Source organism: Ctenopharyngodon idella, chromosome 7 (assembly GCF_019924925.1).
Source record: "Ctenopharyngodon idella isolate HZGC_01 chromosome 7, HZGC01, whole genome shotgun sequence".
NCBI classification, from domain to species: domain Eukaryota; kingdom Metazoa; phylum Chordata; class Actinopteri; order Cypriniformes; family Xenocyprididae; genus Ctenopharyngodon; species Ctenopharyngodon idella.
Window position 1 is genome coordinate 28,557,471 of NC_067226.1, and position 15,643 is coordinate 28,573,113.

The 15,643-nt window shown below is 36.8% G+C and overlaps 1 protein-coding gene and 1 long non-coding RNA gene across 2 annotated transcripts in view; one reads left to right on the forward strand and one right to left on the reverse strand.

The window, feature by feature from the left end:
* LOC127515316 (histone H2A-like) overlaps positions 1-15,643 on the forward strand; it is a 123,105-nt gene that overhangs the window by 64,838 nt on the left and 42,624 nt on the right. The gene's annotated exons all lie outside the window — the stretch shown is intronic.
* On the reverse strand, positions 767-3,157 carry LOC127515337 (uncharacterized). Its single transcript, XR_007930809.1, has 3 exons — positions 2,890-3,157; positions 1,055-1,224; positions 767-954 (listed from the first exon to the last, which is right to left on the reverse strand). It is a non-coding gene; the product is annotated as an uncharacterized LOC127515337 (long non-coding RNA).

Sequence of the window (15,643 nt, forward strand, 5' to 3'; positions counted from 1 at the left end):
TTATCACACTTTAAAGTTTTAATGCAAAACCAACAAGTGTTCTGGTCTTTGCATTCCACAGGGTCAAAGAGTTTATGCTTCAATCACACACAAAACACAAGTAGTTAAAACTAACTAGGTTTTCAAATAAGGTCATTGGACAATTAGATTAATCAAGTGGTGTAGAGCAAAAATGGCTGCACTTAGTTCCTGGTCAAGAAGAATCTTAAGGTCAAGGTTCATAAACTCTGTGTAACTTGCAATTTTAGTGATATTTAAATACACAGAAACTTTCAGGCCTGAATCAGTAACCAAGAAGACTGTTTGGATCTCTAATCCACCAATACAGCCATAATTACCTTTCAATCTTATGGAAGCTTGTTTCCGCCACTGACTTTTTTCCCCCCCTCGCAATTTCAAAATTTTTATATGGGGATATAAACTTGCAATTTTGAGAAAAAAAGTCAGTCTTTTTTTCCCTTATAATTGGACTTAACTCGCAATTGCAAGTTTATATCTCACAATTCTGAGAAAAAAAAAAAAGTCAGAATTGCGACTTTATCATACAATTCTGACTGTATATCTCGCAATTGTGACTTTATATCACGCAGTTGTGACTATATCACACAATACTGACTATACTCGCATTTGTGACTTTATATCACGCAATTCTGAGAAAAAAATAAAATATAAAATCTAAATTGTCAGATAGTGGCAATTATTTTTTATTCAGTGGCAGAAACAAGCTTCCATACAATCTAGCTGTTAGACTGACAAAAAAAAAAAAAAAAAAAAAAAGCCATATTGTTTACATGGTAAAAAAAAAATTTTTTGGACAAGGTAGGATGCAAGTATAATGAGGTGTTTGTACCTTTTGGATGGGATATCCCTCATAGAGATGAAACCTTCCCTGCATGCAGACACATGATCTACCCTTTAAATTGCCAAACACTAGTTGACCTGCGTGACCGTGCACTGCAGAACAGAAACAAATGCACAGATTCAGCAAAAAAATAAGAGAAGTAACGGCAAGGTTTTAACAAGGTAATCTCTCGCATTTTACAGAAACACTCACCTGTACTTTGGGGGAAGTTGGGGATGTCCTTGTATTTGAAGATCACCTGGTCTTTCAACACATCAGCCAGTCCACCCAAACCTGAGCCACACACGATGCCTACCAAAGGACGCACTGCAGTCTGGGACAGAAGCCAGTCAGCTGTGGCCTGGCAATCCTCATAGCAGTATCTGCAACGAGAGAGTGGAAAAAATTATGAGACTACACACAAGACTTCTGTGTGCATTTGCACGCATCTGTCCAGAAGTCAAGTTCCTGTGGTGGCTCTACCGTGGACTCGAACCACTTCTTCCACAGTATCACTTCCAAAGTGTTGCTAAAATCTCTAGTGCTTCCCTTGATTTAGCTGCGCAGCATCAGACACATCACGCCCAAGTTACTTCGCAGTAATAAGGTTTATTAGCGGCCGACCGGGAGTCATTTCAGACACAGCAGAGCAACTCAACGGCCAGAAAAATACACACACATTTATACCTTTCACATTTTGTTAAAAATATTCAAGTTGCATGAGACGTGTGCGCCAAAGCATTCTACATTATGATTGGTTACGCTCATACTGGCCTGACTTGTAGCTGACAGTATTAATTTTATTTATTAAAGTCTAGACTTATTAAATCATGTGAGTATTTATAGATTAGATAGGCATCACATATGGGTTGTTTTTATTCTCCTGCAAAACCTTTTGTGAGAAGAAATTTTCCTCAACCTCCCCCCACAGGGCACATAACATTTCAACATCACGGATTTTAACATAAACATATTCTAAATCATAAAGTAGGAATAGACTACAAATATTGTAACAGAATTGAATAGCTATGAAGCCTGCAGATACCAAATAAAAATATCCTGGCAGATATGAAACGTGAGCCACTTTCTGACACATCCTACTGTAATTTGAGAGGCTGACTACTGAAATAAACTTTCTGTGACAGAGCAGCTTTATGATTAGTACTATGGTCTTTGCAGTTTGGAAAACAGTAACAAAGTTATCATCATCATGATCATAAAAAAAAAAAAAAAAAAGATTTACAATTTAATTGTAGCAAATATAACTTTTCAATACAACCAATTGTCAAAACATCTAAAAGAATGTGAAAATAGTCAAAGTAAGAGTTTATTTATTTATTTTTATATTAGTATTATTTTGTTATGAGTTTAAGTACACCTGTCAGTCATTTTTTCAATGGTAGTATGATGGTACCACATTTATAACTGGTATAATCTAATTGTCGACCAATATTAATGGATGAATAATTAAACATATCTAGGGTGGCAGGTTATATTGTGTTTATGTTGTATATGATATGTGTGTGCGCTTTACCATTTTATTGTAGAAAATATACATTTTTCAAAAGAATTTCAATACAATCAACTGCCAAAATAGTAAAACAAAAAGTTAAAATAGCCAAATTCCTTTTTTTTTTCTCTCTCTCTCTCTCTCTCTCTCTCCCCCCTTTTACCAAACCCTTTTCCGATGAATAATTCGAAGCGTTCAAAACGAACCCCCTTTTTAAACCCCGAAACGTCCGCTTACATAATGATACCAAAACGCGTTCGCTGGCAGCTGTTCAAGACACTACCGCGCCCGCTCATCACCACGTGTTCCTAACTGCGACGGTTCGGTTAAAAGCAATTTCACATTGATAATGAAAGAATTAATGGATAAATTATGATAGGTCAGCTTTAACTAACCAACCCCCTGTTCAGTGGAGCCATGGAGCGATTATATTACATTCACCATCGACATACAATACTCAAAACATATACACTTTTAAAAGACAAAAGAAAGAAAGTAGAATCAGAAAGTTAGAGCTGAAAAAATAATAATAGTTTACCCAGTGCTGCTTTCAGGAAACATGTTTAAAATCGCTGGTCAGGTCCTTCACAAATACGGAAAGGAAATATCGATGTTTCTATAGCGACGGAAGTTCGATACAGAGGTATGCTACGACCAAGGAAACAAAAAACAGAGATACAAATAAAACAAAACCACGTCTAAATGGTAGCGAGGATCAATAAAAACGCTTTAATAATTCCTGAAGTGTTGCTCACGTCGCCGGTATTTTATAGACCCTCAGTTTCCGCCGCTCCTCCCCGCGTTCTGACGCAAATGAAAAGCGGAACACACCTCCTGACGCAACCGCCCCCGGCCAGGGTGGGCCAACATGGGCTCTAAAACTTGAGTAACAGCTGTGGAATGAACTCTTTATAATCTGGAAATTGGTTGTCAGAGATTAGATTTATGGATAGTCGAACAACACAAACGCATGTGACTACAAGTCATCCAAATATCAACACTGTCATGTGGGTTCATGTGTATTTGGCTTATTTAATCTAATTCACACTGATTCAGATAAGGAAATCATGAACTTTTATACTTTTATTCACATGGCGACGATAACCTTTTCTCTTTGCCTTTGAATTAACAAAACAGACCTTGTGAAGAAGCATATGGTGCGTAATATTAAGAATTTTAGGGTGTAAGCCTATATTTAAAAATACCCAGTTGTTGGAATTTAACATATTTTGGCACTTTGACCATTCCTGAGTCAACATTGCAGAAATGCTCTAAAGTTACATAACAAGTTAAGTTAAGAATTCAGTCCTTCAACATTCCCCTCATTCACCCCAAGTTGTTGAAGCATGCCACTATATTTTAGACCTAATCTAAGAACAGGACCAACCGGGGCACCTCAGGAACAAAGATCATGACCCCTGTTGACCTATGACCCATTTCAAACATATCACATTAGGTAGAAGAATCCTATTTATATTAGCACCTCACTTCCCACACATGATCATGTCCGTCAAAACCGTCTCAGAGCTACTAATGAATAAAAATGTCTTTCGATAATGATTTATTTTATTTGATCACCTCTTTCTGTCATTCTGTTACTGCTGGTTTTCTGCAATATATGTCTTAAAAGCACAGTTCACAACCAATGAAATTACTCAATGGCACATAAACCTTGCATCATTGATGTAGCCTGTTGTTGTGATCAGCCCAGCATTTCAAGGTAGGCACGTGACTAAATGTCGAACAGATAAGCATAATATTTACAACCTCACCTATAATGTAAGTCGTGCTGGGGCCCTTGTTTTTGCCTCAGTCACTATCGTGACTGTTTATAATCAACCCAAAAAAACATAGCTGAAGAAGAGAAATGGCTGTGTGGATGACATGGCATTTTTGGTATTTCACGAGTTCACATATACATATAATTAAATAGACTTATGCGTATTTGGCATGCTGTCTGGGGGGAGGGGTCCGAGCTCAGAATTTTGGCCCAAACCCAGAGTACTCCCCCCCGATGTGGTAATAAGAGATGCTAGAAGTGAGGAGATGGGGTGGTGGAGGGATGCTGAAGTATATATACCTCTTGTTATTGGTTGATTAGCTGAAAGCTTTCCCCTTCCACTGCTAATTAGGTTAATTATCTGAACCTGCTCCTCCCGAATTTTGTTAATAAAACATTATTTCTTTGAAGCTGACATGCCTCCATCCTGACCAATGGCGTGGCCTCTCTGGCTCATGATGCCACAAAACAATTTAGCCTTTTCCTCCAGAGACCTTGTAGGAATCAATAAAAATGTTCCCAAAGCTGTCCCGATGCAAAGTTCATTATGCAACAAGACCTGCAGAACACCTTTATGATTTGAAGCAATTAATCATTACGCAAAAGCCTAGACACTAGACATCTAAACACTGTCTGAGCAAAGTACTACATACTATGATATTCCATTGCTTTTAATTCAATTCAATTCACATTTATTTGTATAGCGATTCACAATACATATCGTTTCAAAGCAGCTTTACAGGAAATGCATGTCAACATTACAATTTAGAGTGATCTGTTATCAGAGGGGACTGTGTCGAAAATTATGTAATTTCAGAAATGTACATATACAAATAATGCAGTTAGCTAACAATGTATTAATTTAAAAAATGTGTTAATGTGATGTAGAAACAATGAGCTCATTAAAGTAATTAATACATGTTAAAAAAAAAAAATGATTAGGATATATAGCAATATTTGAATGGTGCATGTTGATCCAGAGTTTGTGTCATCCGAAGTCCTCGCAGAGGTTGGGGTCATCTCTTCACGGGTAGTGATCTGAATCTTCATAAGGGGCTGGATCCAAACTGAAGCTGATGTACTCTCTAGTCATAAAAACAGAAACAGAAAAGCAAATGGAGAATAATTAGTGTAGCTGCTGTTCATAACATTAAGCAAAGATAGTCGTGTGCATTTGATCTGAAGTGAGATGCATTATATGAATGCTTGGCTAAAGAGATGCGTCATCTAGATTTAAACTGGGTGAGTCAGTCTGAGCCCCAAACAATATCAGGAAGGCTATTCCAGAGTTTAGGAGCCAAAAACTTTTAGTTTGAAAGCTGCTTTCAGTCAGTATCAGTATCAGTCTTGAATGAACATGAAACTTTAAGAAACACACTGCACAGATAATAATATTATCCATGCCAAATAACTAAGTATACTCACTTCAGACCAAGGGTGTGCATGAAAGTCACATGTGTCGTCATCATACACAGTGACCCCATTATTCTTAATGAGTGAGAGTGTGTGCGGTATGTGTGAAATGCCTGTGTGAGTTTAATGGGTTTAGCTTTACTTCTCTGAGCCTGACTAACTGCCACACACAGAGAAGAAGGTGCGGTTTTGCTAATGGAACGCAATGATGTAGATGTATCACTTGAGAAGAGCACAAGCTCAGTTGAGACCGGTCACGAGCAAATCCGCCATGTCTGCAACTCGGAATGAGACTCACAGATCTGGAATGTTCTGTGGTAAGTTGCATAAACTTAGCCACTATGTTAAGACTGTCTTAGTTTGACCAACTAGCAGTTAACCATGGTAATCAGTCTTTTCCAATTTAAATGATACTGATCTACCTTTTTATGTAACTGACTTTAAAAAGTTATGACCGGTCTTAAAGAAAAAATTTAGATGACTAGTTTAAGCAGTTTTATAACTGGCCATTGCTTTAACTTTGACCCTGTCTGATTAAGATCTACAGATTGACACACAAGCACATTTAGTATCTACAGAATCATTTTGACCTGCACCAAAGTATCTGATTTAAGGAAGCCCAATCAGTATCAACATGCATATAAACCACGCAGTATTAAAGAAACAGCTCGTAAATGTAATTAACATCAAAATAAATTCACAAGAGCAAGTATATTGTTTGCACATGTTTATTTACATTTATGGCAAAATAACTTAAATAATAAGAGCACAAGTATAGATCTGGAACTTCTTTAAGTCTGTCTGAATATCATTTAGTAATTGCAATGTCTTCTGGTCCATATCCTTTCTTTAGGAAGGTGTGCTAGACACTGATTAATGTAACATAAAAATACTATACTTATAGCCTATATATTTTGCTATTGTATTGTGGAGTGATACTATCATAAACTTTCATAAACATAAAGGCAAATGTTGGATCACAATAATTAGGAACCACAGTTTCCACAAATCCCTTCACTCGATTGGGATGTTCTCTTTTATTATGGACAGCAAGGGCAGTGACTGTAACATTGAACGTATTTTGCAGTATTTATACCGACTTCATCAGGCTCCGAAAATTCTTCAAAAAGAACACAAAGAATAGCTTTCTCAGCTGCCATAGTTGCAACTCTTGCGTCATCAGAACGGGGTGTTCAACGCACCACCGTTTCCGTTTAAAAAACGTTTTGCAACGTTTTGTCGGGGCTGAACACAGCCCTGGACTCTATCGCAGCTTTCATTGGCCAAGGACCGCCCAAGAGGACGTTTGACTGACATGTAACGCAACCAATCACATTTCGTTTTGTTCTGCATCATGTTTAGGGGTGTGAAAATGTAAAGTCGATGTCCCTACAATAACAGACCGGCATGCATCTAATAAATTATTCTTTCAAGAACGTTGGGCAAGTTTACTGCAACAATGGAGCTGCGAACTTCACATACTTTTGAAAATCCAGCATTTAGTTGATCCTGGTAAGTGCTCGTTTATCACAGTTGTGAACACGACGGCATTCTTCTTCCACTAGGGGGTTTGGGCATTTGGTTCCAGGCGGACCATTAAAGAACGCGACACACACATCTCCGGGACATCCTGTAGAATCCAACCAACCAGATGATGACTTCGAAACCCCTGAAGTGTTTCCAGGGCTGCGTTCAGCCCCAACAAAACGTTGCAAAACGTTTTTTAAATGGAAATGGTGGTGTTCTGATGGTGCACCCTGTTCTGATGACGCAAGAGTTGCAACTATGGCGGCTGAGAAGGCCATTCTTTGTGTTCTTTTTGAAGAATTTTTGGCCTGATGAAGTCGGTATAAATACTGCAAAATACGCTCGATGTTACAGTCACTGCCCTTGCTGTCCATAATAAAAGAGAACATCCCAATCAAGTGAAGGGATTTGTGGAAACTGTGGTTCCTAATTATTGTGTTCCAACATTTGCCTCGCATTTTGGAATGAAAAGACAAACATTGAAGGATAATCCACTTCTTATCTCCGAGACTGTGTTATGATCTATATGACCTTATTATTTTTATTGTGAGTATTAGGCTTATCATTATTGATTATCACTATTGTTGTGCTATGATATTGTAATAATTACCATTATATAATCAGATGAGAATAGAAAAGTTTATGAAAGTGTCACTCCAAAATACAATAGCAAAATATATAAATATGTATAGTATTTTTATGTTACAATAGTCACTTTACATGGACCCATCGTTCGAGCTGTCTCTTTAATACAGCGTGGTTTATATACATGTTGTTGCTGATTGGGCTAACATTCCAAACAAGAGAAAACGTATCTCAAACCTGTTGCACACCGTTGCACACCATTTCCAGGAAACATGTCGTTCAACCCGGAAACCGTAGCAAAACGTTGCGCGCCGGTTTGAGCTTGAACGTGCCCCAGATAAGTGTGCCATATCAGACGTTCAGCCAATGGTCCGTGGGCGTGACACCTGAAGCCGAGACTATTGTTTCCTGAACTGACAAGCATTGAGATTTTTTTGTGTTTTCTGCAGTTGAGTAAGAATCTTCTGTATACTCTTAGAAGAAAGGGTTCTATATTAAAGGGTTCTGTCAGCTTTGTTTATGTAAGTTTTTAGGGGTACCCATCATTTTATGGATTTAGTTTCAATTCATTTAATTATATTGTTTTCATTTTAAAGGGTTAGTTCACACAAAAATGAAAATAATGTCATTTATTACTCAGCAGTTTGGCATTTTGACACACGATCCGAATCACTGATTTGAAACAAAAGATTTGAAGCAGTGTTTTGAAATCGGCCATCACTAGATATCGTTGAAAAGTCATTATTTTGTTTGTTTGCCGTTTTGACATTTAAACAGCTCATAGTTTATCAGAAGAAAACAATTTAAATAACCTCTTACACATGAATATCATTTAAGACATTTCTCCTTACATAGAACCTTTTTGGCATAAAGGTTTTTTCTTTTTACAATTGAGTCAAGAACCCTAGGGTTTTATATACTCTATAGAACATTTTTAAGAGCGATATAGTGGGACTAAGAAACAAGGTTGAATGTGTTTTAAAATGTTATGTAATATGTGTTTGGGTCAATCTGACTGCAGAAGTTCACAGCCAAATGTACTCAGATCAAAGTAAATGTAGGCTTTATCTGGGATTTCTCTCACAGTCCTTCATGAATGACTTTTTAAATGTTGAACTTCCTGTGCAGCAAACACACAGAGCTTTAGTAAATATACAGATGGGTCCAAAAGTCATAGTGAACTGCTTCTGTTTGGCTTTTTTTTTTTTTTTTTTTTTAATTTAATAAAGAATATTTAAAGTGAAAAAGACTTCTGAGGTTTACAACACCTAATAAGAAGTAGAGGAGGAAGAACATTGAGAAACTTATGAGGAAATTTTAGACATTATAAAAGTGATGTAAAAGGAAAGGTTGGGTTTAAACTGATCACCATCAAGTATTATCTTTCTTATTCAACTCTTTACCACAAAAATGAGTTTATTGTGCCTCATCAGTCTTATGAAAGAATTTTCAGAGTCCTCTAGACTGCCACCTACTATCAGAATGTGGACACTGCGCCAGCCTTTCCCTTCTAGAACATGCCATCAGTCAGTCATTATGTAATCTCTCTTATCACCATCATAAGAAATAGTGGGATTACAGGAGAAAGAAATAAGACAGGAAATGGGTGATAAGCCATGATAAGTGATAAGTTTTATCAATAAGTATCAATAATTCTTTTGTGTCCACCATAAAACACTTTCCAACAATGACTTGGTCAACAGTGGAAACTACTTGGAATTTACAGTTTTGCAACAAACTTATTATGAAACTCACCCCATTACAAGAACACATGTGTCATTTTAGCATTACTGAATTCTAAATGGAGACATCTGATGAAAAAATAATGGCAGCCTTAGACTTATTATTGTATGCAGACACTGTTTATTTTAGAAAATATTTAGGCCAAGGCCCTAGTACAGGTCAGTCAATGCATAGTAGACAGATGTAAAGTGAAGGAACTGTGCGGCACGCCAGCAATTGGCGCATACAGGGGGTGGTGCAACGATGGAGTTTCATGTCATTTCGAGAATAAAAGTGAATGTCCTGCATGTCCCTCCCTCAACTCTGAGTTTACCGGACCGTTTTCTTTGATTACTATTGCACAACACTCCATAATTTTTGCAAGTCACTGTATACTAAGTTTAGGGATCAGTTGGGTTGCTGATGTAATGAACACACTCAAAGACAAAAATCCCAGTGTTCAATTCTAAAAGGGCTTATTCATTTTTATTAAAGAATTGCTTTGCCTAAAATTACTTTGCCATGACTTTCTTTCTTTCAAGCAACTGTTTTGCATTCAATCAAAGATGCATTAAGTTTAACATCAATGATGCTGAACACCACTGGTCCTCAGCTTTTATTGCATAAACAACAGCAGCTTGGACATGCAAACATTTCAAAATCTCTTCTTTTGTGCTTCATTGGAGAAAGAAATCAATATGGATAATGGAACGCACATTAGACTTAACACCGAGTTCACAAGTTAAAAAAGAACAGAGTTTTCTCTATTTGTCAACAATGAAAGGGACATTGACATTGTTCATGATGTCAGATTGACATAAATTCGATCTTTGTAGAACAGAGTCAGTTATATGAGAACGTATCTGGAGAATCTCACTCCAGTGTCATGCGTGAAACCGGCGTCATTCACAAGAGTGAACTTGAAGGCCTTTATTGTTGAAAGTAACGTGCTTCTCCTGAAACTGAAAATTAGATGAGCTATTTGAGGGGACGTGCCGTTTCATATTAGGTGTAACAAGTTGAGGACAAAATGCAAACCTGCTCATGTCCTGCACGTGAAAGAGAGAAAGACAATTATATTAAGAAAAGTAGAGAGAGATGATTTCACCAGTAAAGTCGCTGAAAAGAAATCAGCTTGCTGCCTTTTCCTTTCAAACTATAAGCTCTTTCAGTAACAGGCCTTCAGGAAAAAGATAAATCCTGAAGTCACCTTGAACTCATAATTAGATGAGTGGACATGTGTCATCAATAATGTGGAGGAAACTGCAGAGCAAACCTAAAAAGACAGATCAAATGTGAGGCTGTCTGACAGTAAAATTGGGATCTTTATGAATTCAAGTCGGGACATTTTTATTTATATAGAACTTTACAAAGTGTTCATTGCCTCAAAGCAGCTTTACAGAAAAATACTGCACATTAATGTCTGAAATGGATACATAAATTAACATACTGATGGCAGCTGTGAACGCTGATATTTGGTGATTGAAATGAACAGATTAGATTTTCAGTCACTGTTAAATGCAATACAGAAAACAAACAAAAGTCCCCAAAAGCCCCAAACAAAAGACTCTTAATTCAGCATGAAGACCATCTTTATCAGGGTTCCATGTGACAAGATTGAATGTTTTAGTCTTATGGACTGTGTTACAGCAAGATTCTTAATCTTAATACAAATCATAACAGTTTTCAGCTCATGCATTTCTCATAATTTGGAATAAATAAATAAAGAGAAAAGACGGAAAAGCGTAGCGCCAGATCACAGTCCAAACCAATGCTTATACATACAGTTTCTGGTGGTACGTAGATCAAAAGATAAATCCAAGATTAAAAAGAATGAAAGATCTGCACATGAGAATTAAATCAAAACAGCTCCAACGAATTTATTGTCCAGAGGCCATAAAAAGAGCAAAAAGTACAAGTGCAGAGGGCAAAACGTTTTCGGGATCAACCCTTCATCAGTGCCATGATTCCAAGCATACACCTGTATCTATTTAATAAGCTTATTACCGTAATCATTATAGAAAACAGGACCTCCACTACTAACACCATAAAGGTAAATAGATATAATCAAAGTTATACAACTTTACAAAAAAAAAACAACCATTTCTCAAAAAAATATATTACTTCTCATATTATCGAAATCTCCTATAAATATACATTGTAATACTTAATTCTCACCAAAAAATACTACATATGAACATCACAATTGCAAATTGAAATACATGATCTTGAAACCAAAAACTCGACACACGTACAAATAGAAAAATACACATCCACATGATTGACAACTGAAATACACAATCACAACATGATTTTGAAGCAAAAGATCCAGTATGTATAAATTTACCAAAGAAAAATAAAAATTTACAAAAAATAATTGAGAATCAGTTCTTCGTTCATACCTAAAGGATTAAATGGATACAGGTGTATGCTTGGAATCATGGCACTGATGAAGGGTTGATCCGAAAACGTTTTTCACTCTGCACTTGCACTTTCTATGGCCTCTGGACAATAAATTCATTGGAGCTTTTTAGACTTCATTCTCGAAAAATACAGCAGTTTTATGTGAAGAACAGACAGAAATTGAAGTTGTCATTCCCCTCCAAGCTATTGCACTATGCACAATTTGTACCTCAATGTTCCACCTCTGATCCCAATTCAGGTGAAAAATGTGAAATATGAGCAATACTGCGGAGTATATACTAATATTGTTTTTTAAAATAGTATGTGAAGCAGTACACAACATGTAACAATAAACATTGTACACCTTACAGCGTTACATGTTTAAAAGTGTGTAAAACTTTTCAGTGTGATCAAATATTTTGTAAAAAAAAGAAAAAAAGAAAAAAGGGTGACGTAGGTGTAGCAAAAGCTTGATGAACATGGAAGCACAGATGATAGAGCAAAACAAAACGCCAGTCATGAATCAGAAGTCTAAAACGAGAACGTCAGAGGATTTCGCCATAAGAGAAGAGGAGCTACATCCTACATCGGGTCAGAAGTCACCCTTGTACGGCCATTGCTCAAAAGCCAGTGATTATAGTTTATAGTTTTAAATATTTTTCTTACAAAAACCCATCGCTTCACTTTAGAAGGCATTTGTTAACCCACTGAAGTTGTATTGTTTACTTTAATGATGGATGGGTGTGCTTTTTGGGATTTCAAATACTCTATTTAATGCCATTACTAAGCTGGGAAGAGCCAGGATATTATTTAATATAACTCCAATTGTGTTTGGCTGAAAGAAGAAAGTCATATACACCTAGGATGGCTTGAGGGCCAGTAAATGATGGGATAATTTTAATTTTTGGGTGAACTGAACTGACAAAAAGGGTATGATACTGAATTGAATATCAACAGCTCAGAAGGGGACATTTGAGGGACAGAAGTTGAGTAGGAAAAAGCAAGTGAATTTTCATTTTTGGGTGAACTATTCCTTTAAATCAGTGGTTCTCAAACTTTTTTAGTCACACCCCCATTTAAAAAAAAAAAAAATTGTGATGCAATATTCAATGCAGTGTTTTGTTGTTCAAAGCATATAAAACAATGTGCATACTATGCACTGTATACCATCATACATATTGCAGAAATAGAAAGCTAAACATAGCCATTGCCATAACCTTGTTGTCCAAGTACTCTCGAGTCTGCCCATACTGGTAATTATTTGTGCAGTACCACCCTCTACTGGAGGCATTCATTCTTAGCTCTTTACTGAGCTTTTCAATAAAGACAGAAGATTTGGGAAGCTGTTTCAAGAAGAGAAATCAGAATCAGCCAGGCTGTTGATGCATACCATGTCCATGGACATTTTAAGTTATATTTGAAGTTGAAATGTATATGAATTTCAATGGAAAGAATATTTAAGGTGTACTTAAAAGTGTTAATGCCAAGTCGTCAGCTATCCTAATGTCAGAAAAAGACAGAATGCATGACAAAATATTGTGATTCAACATTGAATATAGTCTGTGTTTCAATATTACAGAGAATGGACACCTACCAGTTGGAACAGTCTCTTTAATTGCCACAGGAGGGCTCTAGAACGAAGGGTTCCTAAGAGACCAACGAAGCTGATTGCAGGAATGGAAGAATACGAGGGAGAATCCCTTGGCTGAACCATAAGGCCAGCTGTGAGTTACAGGAGTTAACACGGTCAGAGCACTGATTACCCTAATAAAACTTCTCTCGCTGATTGTGCAAATAAAACTTCCCTCACTGGGAAGGCATAAAACTTCACTGAGCGGCTCCCTTGGACAGAAAATGGGCACCGCTATCCCACACATAGTCGTAAGGGTTTCCTCTCTTTCTTTGAATAAAAATCCTGAATGAAAGTCCCAACGCTCAGTGTGTGAGTTTGTGGACTGGACTACAAAAAGCATTGAAACTCACTATAAAGTTCAGCTTAGGAGGTATAAACTGAACTGACAGAAAGGGTATGATACTGAATTGAATATCAACAGCTCAGAAGGGGACACTTGAAGGAGAAACAGAGAGAGGGACGGAAGTTGAGTAGGAAAAAGCAAGTGAACCATGTGTTCAGTAAACAAACGAAGTGTGATGCCAAAGAAAGGGGTCAACAAAGAGAGGGAACATAAAAAAAAAGTCTCTTCCGACAGAGCTGCGTCCAGCCAAAAGGAGTCCGGACTGACTTACATCACCTCTGCTTCCTTTTGTGCCTCGTCCTGTTCTCTTCCATCCATCCTTTCTTCTCTTGTTTATCTACATCCTCTCAATTGCATCTTACATCCCTAAGTGCCAGATTTACTTACTTGAAAAATTTATTTATTTATTTATATACTCATACTTAGGGTAGATGCCATACTTAAGTCTTGATTTAGCATTGATTCTCTAAATAAATACCTGAAACTTACCCACCAGGTTCTTCCGGTCCAAGCAAAGCAAATCGCGCGCTTTGGCAGATGGGCGGAAACTCAAGATTGATGCGCGTGTGAAAAAGAGTCCCGCAAGATGTCTAGAGGCACAAACGGGATTGTACCGCCGTCCGCGTGAGGATTTATGTGTCTGCTCCGTCTGGGGCACGCGGTAAATTTAACTTCCGCCACAACAAGCTTTAGTTGTAAGTTGTCCAGGCTTCAGAAATTACATTTGAGTGTAAATAATTAAATTTCATTAGTTGGTACAGCCACTTGTTAAATTTCAGCCTGATAGTTTTTAGACGATAGCGCCACCCAGGTAAAAAAAATACTATAGACTAGTAATTTATAATAAATACTATAGTGTTTTTGAACCATACTGTAGTAAAGTACTTGAATTAATTTGTTGTGGTAATTCTAGTTGCTGTGGTAACATAACAACTAGGCCTATAGTCAGGGTGTGAATTCAGGGGGGGGTCAGTGATTTTTTTATTTATTTATTTTTTTGGGGGGGGGGGATACACACACACACACACACACACACACTAATATATATATATATATATATATATATATATATAGGCCTTTACATGTACACTTTTTTTTTTGTAGGAGCCAGTTTTTATAATTACCTTATTAAATTCTATTTGAATCTGCGTATCTGTTGTTCAAATATCTAAATTTAACCAGTTACTTTAATCAATCACAATTCTACAGACTATACCAATGAATTTTTTTCAACCATCAACTAAAGCCATTACACTGCAAAGGTGGAACAGAAGCTGCATCTGACATGGCATTTATGTTTATGTACACATAGGCCTATGCTGCTCATTACATTGCATAAGGTAAAAAGCCTATAAACATGAAGTCATTAGCCTAGGGGTGAAGCTGCGATGTCATGACAAAATCATTATTGCTCTTAAAATTGTAATGATGACATTACAATTTGTCATCAACGCCTCTGATTGGACATTGCATTCCTAAACTCAACGAAAATGTGTGTGATTGGTTATAATGCTCAACACTGCAAACTACACGCGTAAAGGAAAATGACTGTAAATATAATGTAACATGAACAAATCTACTGTAAATGTAATGCCACCATTTTCATATTTAGGTAACGCTTTATAGTACGGGTAGACTACTTTAAATACAAAAGTACCTTAAATACTAAAGTATACATAGGCCTACAGTTTATCAGTTCACTACAGTTAATAACCTACTACAGTATGCTGTAGCATTCATTAACAAAGTGTCATAAATAGCCTACTATAATACAGTATAGCCTACTACAATTTACTATAGTATGGTCCAAAAACACTATAGTATTTACTATAAATTACTATAGTATTTTTTCACCTGGGCAACAAAGGCTTTCCTAAACAGAAATG